The sequence below is a fragment of the Notamacropus eugenii genome, chromosome 6 (genome assembly GCF_028372415.1).
Source record: "Notamacropus eugenii isolate mMacEug1 chromosome 6, mMacEug1.pri_v2, whole genome shotgun sequence".
NCBI lineage: Eukaryota > Metazoa > Chordata > Mammalia > Diprotodontia > Macropodidae > Notamacropus > Notamacropus eugenii.
In genome coordinates, this window is record NC_092877.1 from 188,753,790 (window position 1) to 188,768,380 (window position 14,591).

A 14,591-nucleotide genomic window follows, 5' to 3' on the forward strand; every position below is an offset into this window, starting at 1 on the left:
ATATTTTACATTTTCTTCTATTTTTTTAATTCTTTACATTCTTTTGGGCTGGTTCTTGTTTTCTCATAGAGTCATTAGCTTCTACTTGCCCAATTCTAATTTTTAATAGGTTATTTTTTTCAGTTAACTTTTTCATCTCCTTTTCCATTGGTCCAATTTTGCCAGTTAGGATTTGTATCACCTTATCCATTTGCCCAATTTTAATTTTAAGTTCTTCAGTGAATTCTTTTTTCATATTTTTAAAATCATTGACCAGTTTTTCTTCTACCTCTCTCATTTGACTTTTAAAATCCTTCTTGATTTCTTCCGAGAATGCTCTTTGGGTTTGGGACCAGTTCATATTCTCCTTTGAGGTTTCAGATATGAGTACAATTTCAATGCTGTCCTTTTCTAAATTTGTCAGTTGGTCTTTATCCTTATAGTAAGACACTATGTTTTTTTCTGGCTTGCTTTTTGCTCATGATGACTGCCTTTTTTCTAGCTTTTAAGGTGGATCTCTGCTTCTGGGGCACAGGTGGCTCTGTCCCATGTTTCTTGTGCTGAGAACTTGAGTCATTGTGTGTTGTGGCCTCTGGTTCTTTCAGCTAGAAGCTACAATGCTGCAGTTTACCTGGTGCAGAGATGGCTAGTTGGTACCAAGGCAGAGGCCAGGTGAAGTCTTTCAGAGTTTCCCTGGGGTTGTGTTGAACCTCACTTCATGAAGTGTAGAGGAGGGATAGTCTGGCCACAGGTAGTCTGCTCCTCCCCTGAACTAGACCACAGGCAGACTCAGTGACTGGTGAAGCCCCATCTGTTCCAGTGTCTCCCCAATTCCCCTGTCTATGCTAAAGCATGCCTGGGGTCCTGGTGTTGGCACTTACAGGTTCTACCCGCTGGGACTCAGGATCTCCTCCTGATTCGCTGAGGTGGAGCTGTCTGGGACAGCTGTGGTCCTCCACTGTTCCCCTTTAGCCACAACAAAAAGGACTTCCCTTGATGATCTCCTAAGCCTCCCTAGCTGAGAGACTGTCTACCACTTTGGCTAATTCCACTATTCCAGGATCTTTCCTGGGGAAATATTCTCTAGACGTTTTCAAGGTTAACAAGGAGAGGGAGAGAGCACTTGATACTTACTCCACCATCTTGGCTCCCAGAAGTTCAAGTTCCTTAATTGTATTTTTTAGATATCACCTCTTCATATTCAACTCATCCTGTGCTTTTTGTCTATCTCTGTATCTATGTCTATATCTATATTATCTGTGTCTGTATCTATATCTGAATCCATATCTGTCTGTCTATCTGTCTGTCTATCTATATTACCTGCAATTATCCTAATACTGAGAAATGTCTCAAGAGTTCCAAATATCATCTTTCCATGTAGGTATGTGAACAGTTCAACTTTAATAAATCTCTTATGATTTTTCTTCCCTGTTACTTTTTCATGCTTCTCTTGATCCTTGTATTTGAAAGTTAAGTTTTCTATACAGCTCTGGTCTTTTAATCAAGAATACTTGAAAGTCATCTGTTTAATTGAATATTCACTTTCCCCTGTAGTATTACATTTAGTTTTGCTAAATGGCTGATTCTTAGTTTTAATTATAGTTCCTTTGACCTCCAGAATATCATATTCCAAGCACTCTAATCCCTTAATATAGAAGTTGCTAGATCTTGTGTTATTATGACTGTGTTTCCACAATACTCAAATTGCTTCTTTCTGCCTGCTTGCAATATTTTCTCTTTCACCTGAGAACTCTGGAATTTGACTACAACATTCCTGGGAGTTTTCCTTTTGGAAGCTTTTTCAAGAGTTGATAGGTAGATTCTTTCAATTTTTATTTTACCTCTTGTTCTAGAATATCACAGCAGTTTTCTTTGATAATATTTTGACAGATGATGTCTAGGTTTTTTATTTTTATTTTTATATCATGGTTTTCTGGTAGTCCAATAAGTTCAATTTTTGTATTTAAATTTATTTATTTGTTTTCAACATTCATTTCCACAAAATTTTGGGTTCCAAATTTTCTCCCCATTTTTCCCCTCCTCCACCCCAAAACATTGAGCATTCTAATTAGCCCTATTACCAATCTGTCCTCCTTTTTAACATCCCTCCCTTCCCTTATCCCCTTCTTCTCTTTTGTCCTGTAGGGCAAGATCAATTTCTGTACCCCATTACCTGCATTTCTTATTTCCTAGTAAGTACCCAACAGTTGAGTAAGTACTTATTTCCTAGTAAGTACCCAACAGTACTCAATAGTTGTTCCTAAAACTTTGAGTTCCAACTTCTCTTCATCCCACCCTCCCCATTCATTCCCTTTGGGAAGGCAAGCAATTCAATATAGGCCATATCTGTGTAGTTTTGCAAATGACTTCTATAATAGTTGTGTTGTGCAAGACTAACTATATTTCCCTCCATCCTATCCTGCCCCCCATTTCTTCTATTCTCTCTTTTGATCCTGTCCCTCCCCAAGAGTGTTGACTTCAAATTGCTCCCTCCTCCCATTGCCCTCCCTTCCATACCCCCCCCCACCCTGCTTATCCCCTTCTCCCCCACTTTCCTGTATTGTAAGATAGGTTTTCCTACCAAAATGAGTGTGCATTTTATTCCTTACTTTAGTGGAATGTGATGAGAGTAAACTTCATGTTTTTCTCTCACCTCCCTTCTTTTTCCCTCCACTAAAAAGTCTTTTGCTTGCCTCTTTTATGAGAGATAATTCTCCCCATTCCATTTCTCCCTTTCTCCTCCCGATATATTTCTCTCTCACCACTTAATTTCATTTTTTTAAGATATGATCTCATCCTATTCAATTCACTTTGTGCTCTCTGTCTGTGTGTGTGTGTGTATGTGTGTAATTCCATCCACTACCCAGATACTGAAAAGTTTCAAGAATTACAAATATTTTTAAAGGTGTTATTTTCTTTAACATTTTTTTGGGTCTCCTATCACAAGTTGTCGACCTGCTTTTCATGTTTTTCTTGAATCTCTCTCATTTCTCTTCCCAATTTTTCCTTCACTCCTTTTACTTGACTTTCAAAATCCTTTTTGAGCTCTTCTATGGCCTGAGCCCATTGAGTTTATTTTGAATGTTTGGGATGCAGAAGCCTTTTATGTCTTTCCTTGATAGTAAGCATTGTTCTTCCCCATTAGAAAGGATGGGAGAAGATATCTGTTCACCAAGAAAGTAACCTTCAATAGTCTTTATTTTTTTCCTGTTTTTTGGGGGCATTTTTCCCAACCAGTTACTTGACTTTTGAGTCCTTTTTCAAGAGTAGGGTATACTCTGGAAATCTGTAAGATCTCAGTTTCTCCAATGTGGCACAGTCAAGCGTGTACTTGCCTGGGTTCAGAAAGGGTTTTTTGTGCCCAGAATCTTAGCAGTTACCTCTCCACAGCCACCTGGCCTACAGTTCCTCCAAGTCAGCACTGGGAGCTGATTTTCAGATAAGGTGTATGGGCAGGGCCACCATTCAGTGTGAGACAAAGACCAGCTCCCCTAGGGCCTTCACACAGGGCTGAGGCAAGAATTAGCTCCTCAGTGCCCCCAGGGTTTTTAAGCTCCTACAATGGATCTAGCTGCTGCACTTGCCAATGTGGCCTCTGCAGTGGCTGCCTAAGGCCACAGTTATGGAAGGCCCTTTTCTCTTCCTGGCCAGCTGAAAAAACCCCATCGCTGAGCTTTGGCACCTGTGGGTTGAGGGATCTGTGAATCTGCTGCTGCTGTGACTGGGGATTCCATGACTGGGGATTCCATGACTGAGGATTCTATGACTGGACATTCTGCCCCCGAGGACTCTTCGTGAGCCATGCTGGGCCAAGGCTGGGCTGAGCTCTGTGTCCAGTGCAGCAGATATTTCCCGTGGGCCTTTCAGGTCACCCTGGGCTGGAAATCTCCTCCACTCTGTTGTTCTCCACTTATGCTGCTCCAGAATTTGTTGAGAGGCCCTCTCTCCAGATATTTTATGGGCTGTGTGGGGAGAGTCTCCATATCTGTGTCTTTCTACTCTGCTATCTTGGCTCCGCCCCCTTCCAGTAAGTTTTAAATTATCCCTTCTGGGGCAATTTTCCAGGTCAGTGGTTTATCCAGTGAAATATTTCATGCTGTCTTTTATTTTTTTTTCATTCCTTTGGTTCTGTTTTATAATTTCTTGATTTCTCAAAAAGTCATTATCTTCCATTTGCTCCATTCTCATTTTGAAATAATTCTTTTCTCCAGTGAGGTTTTAGACCTCCTTTTCAACTGGACAATTTAATTTTTTAAGACATTTTTCTCTTCATTGGCTGTTTGGATCTCTTTTGCCATTGGGGTTAGTCTATCTTTGAAGATGTTATTTTCCGCAGCATTTGTGGGGGTGGGGGTCACCTTTAGCAAGTTGTTGACTCATTTTTTATGATTTTCTTCCATCACTCTGATTTCTCTTCCCAAGTTTTCTTCTACTTCTCCTACTTGATTTTCAACATCATTTTTGAGCTCTTCCATGGCCTGCAACCAATTCATATTTTTCTTGAAGTCTTTTGATGTGGGAACTTTGACTTTATTTTCTTCTGGTTTTATGTTTTGATCTTTGTCATCAAAGTAAGATTCTATAGTCAGTTTTTTTTTTATACTGGTTTTTCATTTTCCCAACCAATTAATTGAATTTTAAGCTCTTTGTTAAGGTAGGAGTCTGCTTGCAGCGTGGATGGTAACTTGTCCCAAACTTCATTGATTTTGTGCAGTTTTCAGAGATACTTCCAGGGGCCTGAAAATTTTCAGTTTTTCTGAAGTGTTATGATCGAAGGAAAGGCGTTTACTCTCTTCCTGGGTTATGTGCTTGTCTGTGAGTGAACACAAGCACTTTTTTCTGCCTTGGAACTGTGATGAGGATTTCCTCTCCACTGCACCACAAGCTGCACCACATTAGTGCTCCTCCTCACTCCAGGCCTGCCAGCCAGGACCATGACCCAGATTTAAGCTGGGCAATGCAAGATATCCTCAGCACCCTCAAAGAGATCCCTGCAATGCCCCTCTAAGCAGACACTTGATTCCCACACCATCTGTGGGCCAAGAACTCTGGAAACATCCCTGCCTGCTGCTGCTGCCACTGTCACCAGTGCTACACCACACTAGGGCTGGGGCTGGACCATGCTCCTCTCTCACTCACATCTGACAGAGTTTTCCCACTGACCTTCTATGCTATCTCTGGTGTTTGTGAGCCAAAAATTCTGGAAAGCACCACAGCTGTCAGTGATTCATTCCTCTGAGTCTGCTCAGGTCCTGTCTATGCTGGCCTGGCTTATGCTGGACTGTACTCCACTCCTAGCCTGGTGCAATAGATCCTTTCTGTTGACCTTCCAAGATGTCTTGGTCTTGAGACTTGTTTCACTCCATTATGTTGTGGGTTCTGCAGCTCCAGAATGTGTTTAGAGTCATTTTTTACAAGTATTTATAGGGGTTTTGGGGAGAACTCCCACAAGTCCCTACTTTTATTCTACCATCTTGACTCTGTCCAAGAAGCTCATTTTTAAAAGTTCATCTATAGATTTGATTTACAGTGACAAACTTTGTCACAAAAGATTGGTTTATAATAATTCTAATTTATTCATTTACATGTAAACATCTCAAGGACAATAATAATTTAACTTTTCTTTTTTGTATATCCCAGGCCATACACATAGCAGACGTACTAAATGTTAGTTTCAACTAATTAAATTAAACAGAAATGAGAAATTCAAGGCAAGGGGACCAGAATATTCATGTCATCTGGACAGGGATTTCAATTCCCAACAGAAAAAATTTTAGGGGACACCAGATTTATAACAAAAAGATTCTTGTTGAAGAATTATCAAGTTTTTGTCCTTTGACAGTCTCTTTGGTTAAACAGCTTCTGAGGGACAGAATAGTTAGAATGCTGACTGATCATTGCTCTTCTTTTTTTCTAGCCTTCTTGTAATCTATTTCCTGCTTGTACTTGTAATTAAAATATTACTATTTTTAAGACTACATTATGTTTTGGATTTTTAGCATCCTTTCACCATGTTTGTTTCCTTTAGGCATAATAGGGAGCTAACATAATCTTTTATTTGTAAACTATTCTTGAAAAATATTGTAGAATCATTTGTCAATTCCATTTCAGAATATAGAATAAGCAGAATAACAGTATTTCCTTAGAATATCCTGTACCATTACAGATGTATCTAACAATAAAAAAAAATAAGGTTATAGAGATGTAAACATTTTCTGTTGAAACTTGATTAACCATGAAGGCCAGTAGTTTTGTTTTGTTTTTTCACCTTTCAGTGTTTCTAGTCTTAAATGCAAATGAAAAGAAGTGAAGGGATTTTAGCCTAGACCCAGGAAGACTCAATTGTTGGTCAAATAACTGTCTGTGTGTGTATGTGGTAGTGGTAGTGACACAGAGCACTGATTGCATTCAGATGTGGAAAAGAGGTGACTAGTCATGTCATCTTATCCAAGTAGAAATGAGAGGTGTAATAGAAGAGGTTTATAGAAGGCCATCCACACACCAATCTGATAAAGCTATTTTGTATTAGACAAGCCCTACAATAGGTTTGATTAACAGGATTCTTAGGCATGTTCTAATTAGTTGAAAATATTTATTGGCTCTGGTGACATGGGTATTCTGGTTCCCTTGTCTTGAATTTCTCACTTTTGTTCAGCTTGATTAGTGGAAACTGGCATTTATGACACACCTACTATGTGTATGGGATATACAAAGAAGAAGAATTAGGTATTACAAAATTTCTGAGTTGGATAGGGACATTAAATGCTGTCTACTTTAGCTTTTAAAACCCAAACAAGATTTCCCCATCTGAATTATACCTTACAAGTGGCCACACAGCCTTTACGCGAAGACTAGCAGGAACCCACTATGTTCCAAGTGAACACATTCTGTTTTTAGGTAATTCTGTTAGGAAGTGTTCCCCACCTTTGATCAAACCTAAATGGAGGCTTTACAGCTTCTGCTTACCAACATTTCCTTCTTCCACATGATTCATGCCTTTCTGATACTTGAAGGTGGTTACAATCTTCCCTTTGAGACTTCTCTTCTTACCATCCCCAATTCCTTCATAGTTTATTGTGCCAGTGATACTTCACTAGAACATGATGCAACTGGCAAGAGTTGATGAAGAACCTTCCCACACCATCAGGTGGACGATGTGGGGTACAGAAAGATATATTTTCATAAACAACTATCAGCATACAGAAGTTACCCGGTCTGTTGCTCAGGAGTTCCTCATTTCTGATGGAACTAGCTTCCTGGTAACATCTACCTAGGGATACAGAAAAGACCTTTGAAGATAATAGAAAGCCATGGAGAGGCAGGCTCAATGTGTATTTATATACCTCAGTAAAAATGAACCACAAAATTCAAATTCTTTGACTATTCCATTTATGTCAAATCTGATGGAATCTACACTAGGGAAAGCATAGATTCAAGGCCCATCACTATCTTATATACTCACTTATGGACATTTTTTTTTTTGGAAAGGGGAAATTGGGGTTAAGTGACTTGCCCAAGGTCACACAGCTAGTAAGTGTCAAGTGTCTGAGGGTGGATTTGAAGTTAGTTCCTCCTCGCTCCAGGGTCAATACTTTATTCACTGTGCCCCTTAGCTGCCCCTAGATATTCTTCAGCTTATTAATTAATGTCTTTTCTAAAATGTGTTTCTGAACACAATGCTCCAAATTTGGTTTGATCAGAGCACTTACCTCTATAATCCCGAGTAAAGCTTAAATAGGCATTGTTTCTTGGCTATCATATCACACTATTGACTCTATTGAGCTGTAGTCTCCTCCCCATCACCCTCCACCCCAAAAAAAGAAAAAAACCTTCCAGGTGTCATTCAGGAGGCCTGTCTAGTGGTACTTTCTCCATAATGTATGTATGAAATCATTTTTAGAACCAATATGCAATACATTATATTCATGCCTTCTATGTTTCATCTAATTAGGTATAACCTGGTGTTCCAGCTGTCAAGAACTTCTTCAATTCTGACTCTATTACCAAGTATTTAAACATCCCTGCAAACTTTGTGTCATCTGTAACTTTGATAAGCATTCATAGTTATCTATACGTTTATGCAAGTCACTGATTGAAAAATAAAGTTATACACCACAGAGTCAACTACAGACCTCTGGGGCATTTTACTGGAAACCTACTACCAAGCTGACATCAAATCATTAATGCTTATTCATTTGGTCTATCTATTAAATAAATTGGAAATCCATGTCCTTGCACTGTTTTCTTTTTATTTCATAACTCTCCAAATTTTCCACAAGACTAGAAGGAATGAATGCCAAATACGTTGCTCAACTTTGTATAAACTAAATCTGTAGCATTTCCCTCATCTTCTAGACTAGTAGCCCAACTAAAAATGAAATGACATTATTCTAACATAAGCTGTATTTGATAAAGCCATATTGTCTCTTCCTGGTCACCACTTATTTTTCTAGATATTTACTAACCATGTGAATATATTTAAAATTTTGCCATCTGTCATAGTGGGTTTACTAACTAGAGTTTTCAGAATCTGTTATCTTGCCTTTTTGAAAACTGTGACATTTTCCCTTCTCAAAGGCTGTAGTACTTTCCCCCATTCACTATAGTCTTTGAAAGATCACTGCCAGTGGCTCAGGAATCACATCTGTCAGTTCTTCCAATAACTGAAGAAGGAGTTTTCTCAGGCCCAGAGACTCATTTAATGAAAACAAACTCCTTGTAGGATCAGGAGGCTGCCTCACCATTCTATATGTCTTCTCTACCAAGGGGCTCTCTGAGCCCCAGACCCTTTCACATGGATCAAGTTTAGTGCTGGGGAAGTCTAACCACTAGAAGCAGGGCCAGCCTCTTCTTTTTTGAACTTGTCTTTTTACACTTACATCCTGGAGCTCTGAGGAAAATTACTTAAAGCTCATTTTTGGCTCATATCCAGAGACTTTCCACAAGGAAGAAGTAGAGTGTATTCATTATACAAGGCACAGCAGCTGTAGGACAATTATTTATTTCCTCATTCTAAAAGGGATGCTTAACAAAAAGTAAAGATGGACTCAGCATACGTTCTTCAGAGGCATGCTGGAACATTCTTCTCCAGTTGTAGGAAGCTGCAGACCATTTATTTATACTAAGAATAAGATTTGTTGCTAGATGTAGATACCCCCACAAAAGAGGGATATTAACAATCTTCTAACAGCTCAATTGTTGTAGGATGAAAATCCAAGAAAAGGAGGGGGCTGACCCAAAGGAAGGGGATAAAGTTCCAATTGAATTTTCTCAGAATTCAGTTTTACATATACTGTATTCGAGGGACTGACTAGACAGTTAAGTAGAGATCTCTAAATTGAAGTGGGAAATTAGAAAATGTTGGAGCTGGAGGAATAGATTTAAGACTTATAAGTGGTGGTGGTGGTGGTAAAATTTAAAAACAATTTTAAAAAAATTAATGTTAAAAATAATTTTAAAAATCATCTCAAGAATGAATGTAATCTTTGAAGGAAAGTGTATACATGGTGAACAGGGCAGAAAGCCAACATTTGAGCCTTGATTTGAAGATCATAGAAGAAATAGTGTAGCTAACAAAGCTTTCCTGACATGCACATACTTTCTTCTTAACAATATTTATTAAGAAGAAAATTCAGGAAGCACAGGTAGAGAGCACTGGGGTAAAGATCAATGGAAGCCACCTAGTGTCTACTATCTCTCTGCTAAGAAGAAGGAGGCTTGTGTCACACTCAGTACTCTGTGGGAAAAAAAAAATGACTTCTGTACTGATGAGAATAATCATACTCATTTAAACCCAAAACACTGTGTTCTCAGAGAGGGAATCCTCCCTTGTGACTGTCTTCTTTTGGAAATAGTAAAAAATAATCTGTATTCCCAGTTCAAGATAGAATTTTTTAAAAAAGGCATTTACAAAAGTTGAAAGTCAGGGCAGATAACCAAGGAAAAATACAAACATATGACACAGATCTGTAAAAATTTTATTTGGGGTGGTAAAGATTAGAAGGAACTGAAACTGGTCTGGAAAGCTAAAGGAAATAAAAGTGTGTCATATAGTAATTGCTCTTTTTGGTCTGCTTCTAGCAATATTGAAAAAAATAGTATCAAAAGAGTGGGATAATATTGCTGTGTGAAGTAATTGATCTCATAATAACAGAAAATAGAAAAAGCAGAGTAATGAGAAAGAGGAGTGAGACGATGCAGAGGAGAAGATGACAAGGCCAAATCTATGACCTTGAACAAATGACTCAAAAGATTACAATTCTTTAGAATGGGCAACAAGTTCCTCAAAATAACCTAGGTATCTACAAAAAGAAGACATCAGAAATACAAGCAATATCTTCCCCTCTCCCATCCCCATTTCCCTTCACGAAGGAGCAGGGAAGCATGGTGAAATTGGTGTTAAAGATTCATTACAAAACATTTAAGTGTCTCCTGATGTAGTCAGAGGAATTTACTATGAAAAGATGAAGAGGACTGTGATTTTAACCATATAAAGCTGGTCCTGAAATTAACAGATATTTGTCTGTTATGGCACAAGACTTTGTCCACTGTATTTGACCCCAGGTGTGACTCTGGAGAAGACACTTAACCCTGTTTGCCTCAATTTCCTTATCTATAAAATGAACTGGAGAAGGAATGACCAACCATTTCAGTATCTCTGCTAAGAAAACACCAAATGAGGTCATGAAGAGTTGGAAAGGACTGAAATGCTTGAACAACCACAGAAATGATTCTTTGGAATGCTCAATCAATGTCTCAGAATTTCATATTAGTCACGAAGTATCATAGCCAGGCCAGTGGCCTAATAGCTGAGAAACATTTCCATTCAATGGGAAGCATTAACTTTGTCAAATTATCTTCTCAACTTTTCCAGCAGCCTTCTTCTATTTGGAACTGATTAAAACATTTAGATGCCCTAGGTATCACTTCTTGTGAGCTTGTGTTGGCATCTTTTAAACAGTAGATTATTGACCTAGCAGTACAGACATTTTTACCTAGAATCAAAGTGAGATTAAACCAAATTACAGTCCCAAGAGGTTTCACTTCACAGAGAAAGTTCTACTTCCTACGCTTTAAAACAGGGTTCAGTTGTTTTTCACCCTGACATTAATACCAGCAAGTTTACAGTTGTGACAGTAAATGACAGTCATTGTAAATGATGTTTTGTAGCAATTAATCTTATATATGAGTTCTTTTCTAAGAGATTCTAGCACTTATTTTATCTTTCTAGTAGAGCACATTCTGAAGCAATCATCAACCATGAATTAACATTAATGAAACAATCACATTCTTAGATTTTTATAGAGAAACTCAATACATCAAAATATACAAAGAAGTTATTATATAGTGACATATTCAAAACCAGGAAGGCCCTTATTACATTTAACAAAGTGACTTAATGTCTATGAGGTTCCTGTAACTGCATCTTCCAGAGAGCAAAGCATGTTTTACACTGGGGTTTGTAAGCTGAAATCTAAACACTTGATTTTTAGTAACAATACTGATTGTCTAAGGAGTCCTACTGGGGTCTTTTCCATCATACTTTAGAGATATCTCTCTCCTCCATGGCCTGGAGTCAAGTCTAGGTCTGGGAATGGGTCTTTGTATGCTTCGTCAATATCTTAGAGCAATTAAAAGACTTATCATACATTTAAATGTAAAAGTAGTCTTTTATCTTAGTACTTCGTTCTGTTTCTCCATATTCTATACCCAGTAAATAGGAAAAAAGAAATGCTTTGAAGTATTCCAATCAGTTGATAATCTGTCTCTTAGTCTGAAGTCTTACAGACTATATTACCTTCAAATCATGCTTTTAACAAGTTTTATCTTTTTATTTGGCAGGAGGAAAGAAGGTATTAAGGGTTACAGATTTGTGGGAAGGCACCCTAAGTATTCCTCATAGAGTGAAATTATTCAGACAGGCTCATATTTTTAAAAGAAAAAACATTAATATATAAGATCTATGCAGACCCTAAACATTAAAAATCCATGTCATTAAAAAATTTACCATGTTATATTACTTAGGTTAAAAATCCATGAAAGGTTTTTTTCTCCTCTCCACCCATTCCTCTAGAAGGAGCTGTTTTCTCTTCTCCCAGTAAGCTGATCAGTTTATACAATATATCCAACTCTGAAAAATCATTAATTCTGGACTGAGATAATTAACCTAAGTTATTTAGGAGGTCCCTCCTCTCAATGGCCCCACAGTGATCCCTGCCTGCCCAGAAACTATGATCAAGCAAAAGGGAGTACAGCTGAATGAAATGATGTCAGATCTTCCCCAACAGTTCCAGCCTGAATTATCCCTCTCCATTTCATTTGGATCTCCTCATTCTCCAGTGCTTTTCCTTTAATACATAGCCTGTCAATAAAATTAGCTCAAAGAAAAGGCATTTATCATGATGGCTTGGGGTAAAAATAGTAACAAACTACAAATCTGGGGTTCAGTTTCTCATATATACATACAATATCAGTAGAAAAAGTGGACCTACTTGTAGTGTACCCCACTAGAGAAGCACACATAGGGAACACATATGTTGAAATGAACAACATTAAGAAATATTAGATATCAATAACTTTCATATTCAAATATACCAAGCTTCCTTCATATTCAAATATACCAAGCATGACAGCATCTCACCTGTGTCATGAGTCTATGCCAACAAATGTCTAATGGTGGTGGTGACAGATGGTGCTTGAGGTATGGCGCATGCCAATTCCCAACTCAGATTTGAATTTATTCACACAAGTTGTATTATATAATCACTGTTCTAAATTCATTGTCCATTGGAGTAAATTCAGTGTACTAGTCTTGCTTTGTTGATTTTCAGTTCGAATTGTTTTCACCTTTAAAAGTAAATTTGTTTCTGTGGGATTAATATTTGCAAATATTTAATAATTTTGATCATTGCTTTGTATTATCCCCGACTCTTTTGCTGCTTTCCACTGGGTCTGAACTTGTTGCACATTTTGGAAAACTACCATGTAATTTCAGAGCTCTGGTTTGGGGTCATGAGTAATATATTTCTCTCCAGCTAATGATAACTCATTTATATAACATCTTAATGTTAAAAAAAATTATATAAATTATCACAAAATTATAAGTATTAGAGTTAGGACTTGAATCCAGATTTCCCAAATGCTGGTCCACTACTCCAGTGTTCTGTTACACCATGCTCAAATGTGATTTGGAGTAACTAGGAGGAGCAGTAGATAGAGTGCCAAGTCTGGAATCAGGAAGACTCATCTTCTTGAGTTCAAATCTGACCTTGGACATTTACTAGCTGTGTAAGCCTGGATAAATCACTTAACCTTGTTTGCCTCAGTTTCCTCATCTGTAAAATGAGTTGGAGAAAGAAGTGACATATTAGTCCAGTATCTTTGCCAAGAAAACTCCAAATGTGATCACAATGTTGGACATGACTGAAATGATTGAACAATCCACAACATCAAGGACTTCTAGGAGCTTATAATCCTGCAAAAAAGATGACATTAACATGAAATAAATGGGGGAAATGTTATTTCTCTATTGTTCTTTTATCTTCCTCCTCAACTTCTATATCATCCTTTATGATTTTTTGTTGTTGTTGCTGAGGTGTAATTGAAAGCTTCCTAAAGGAATAGGAATTCAGAGAAATGAATGATTATTTTCCTATTAGCTATGTGTTGTTGAGTAAATAAAAATAAGAACTGCTACTACTATTCATATGTGTGTGTGTTTGTGTATGTGTGTACGGAATCTCAGTTCAAGTCAATTAATATCCTTGGATCTTAATTTCTTTACCTATATAAAGAGGAACTTGAACTAAATGGTCTGTTTGGTCCCCTCTAAATTGCAAATGCTGTTATTACATGAATTTAGAAGGGAGCTTCCATATATAACATGATCTGAAGGCCAAAATCTGCTTCTAGTCATGGCAATCTTCTTGTATTTTTTCTAGTTATGTAATATTGGGCATAGACAAACAATTAACCTTCCAGGGAGCTTTTTAATTTAATTATTAGAAATCTCATCTCTTATTATTTGTCCAGAAGAAAATAATTAACAGATGTTATATTTTCCACATGGATTTTAGTGTTCTGCAAATAAGTTGACATTCTCTCTCGGTAAACATCACCAGCTTATCAAAATGAATTAATTCAAATAAGACCAGATGAAAGTATTTATCTTTTAAGTAAATAAATAAATCCAGTATTTTATTCTATGTGTATTATTTTTTCAGTATCTTTAGAATATACTTAGACTTCTATTTTCACTTTAGCATTCTAAAACAAAATCATTTTTATCCTTTCTAAGCTTCAATAGAAGAAAGAATTTCTTCTCTAAACAATAATAGAAAGGCTAGTTCTTAAAGCACATGTCATTTTAAGCATTGAGCACTGTGTAAATTCATTTTCCACTTAATTTATTCATTAATCAATTAAGGATCATCAGCTGGAGACACTCTTCCAATGTCTCCATATGTTGTAAAGTGGATCATTTCTTCCTTAGCATTCCTCATTACTACTTCTCTTTGCCCTACCCATAACAAGGTGAATGTACTAACTGTTATTGGGGTATCTCACATGAAGCCCATGGCTGCCCCTCCTTTCATGTAGTTATTTATGCCCCC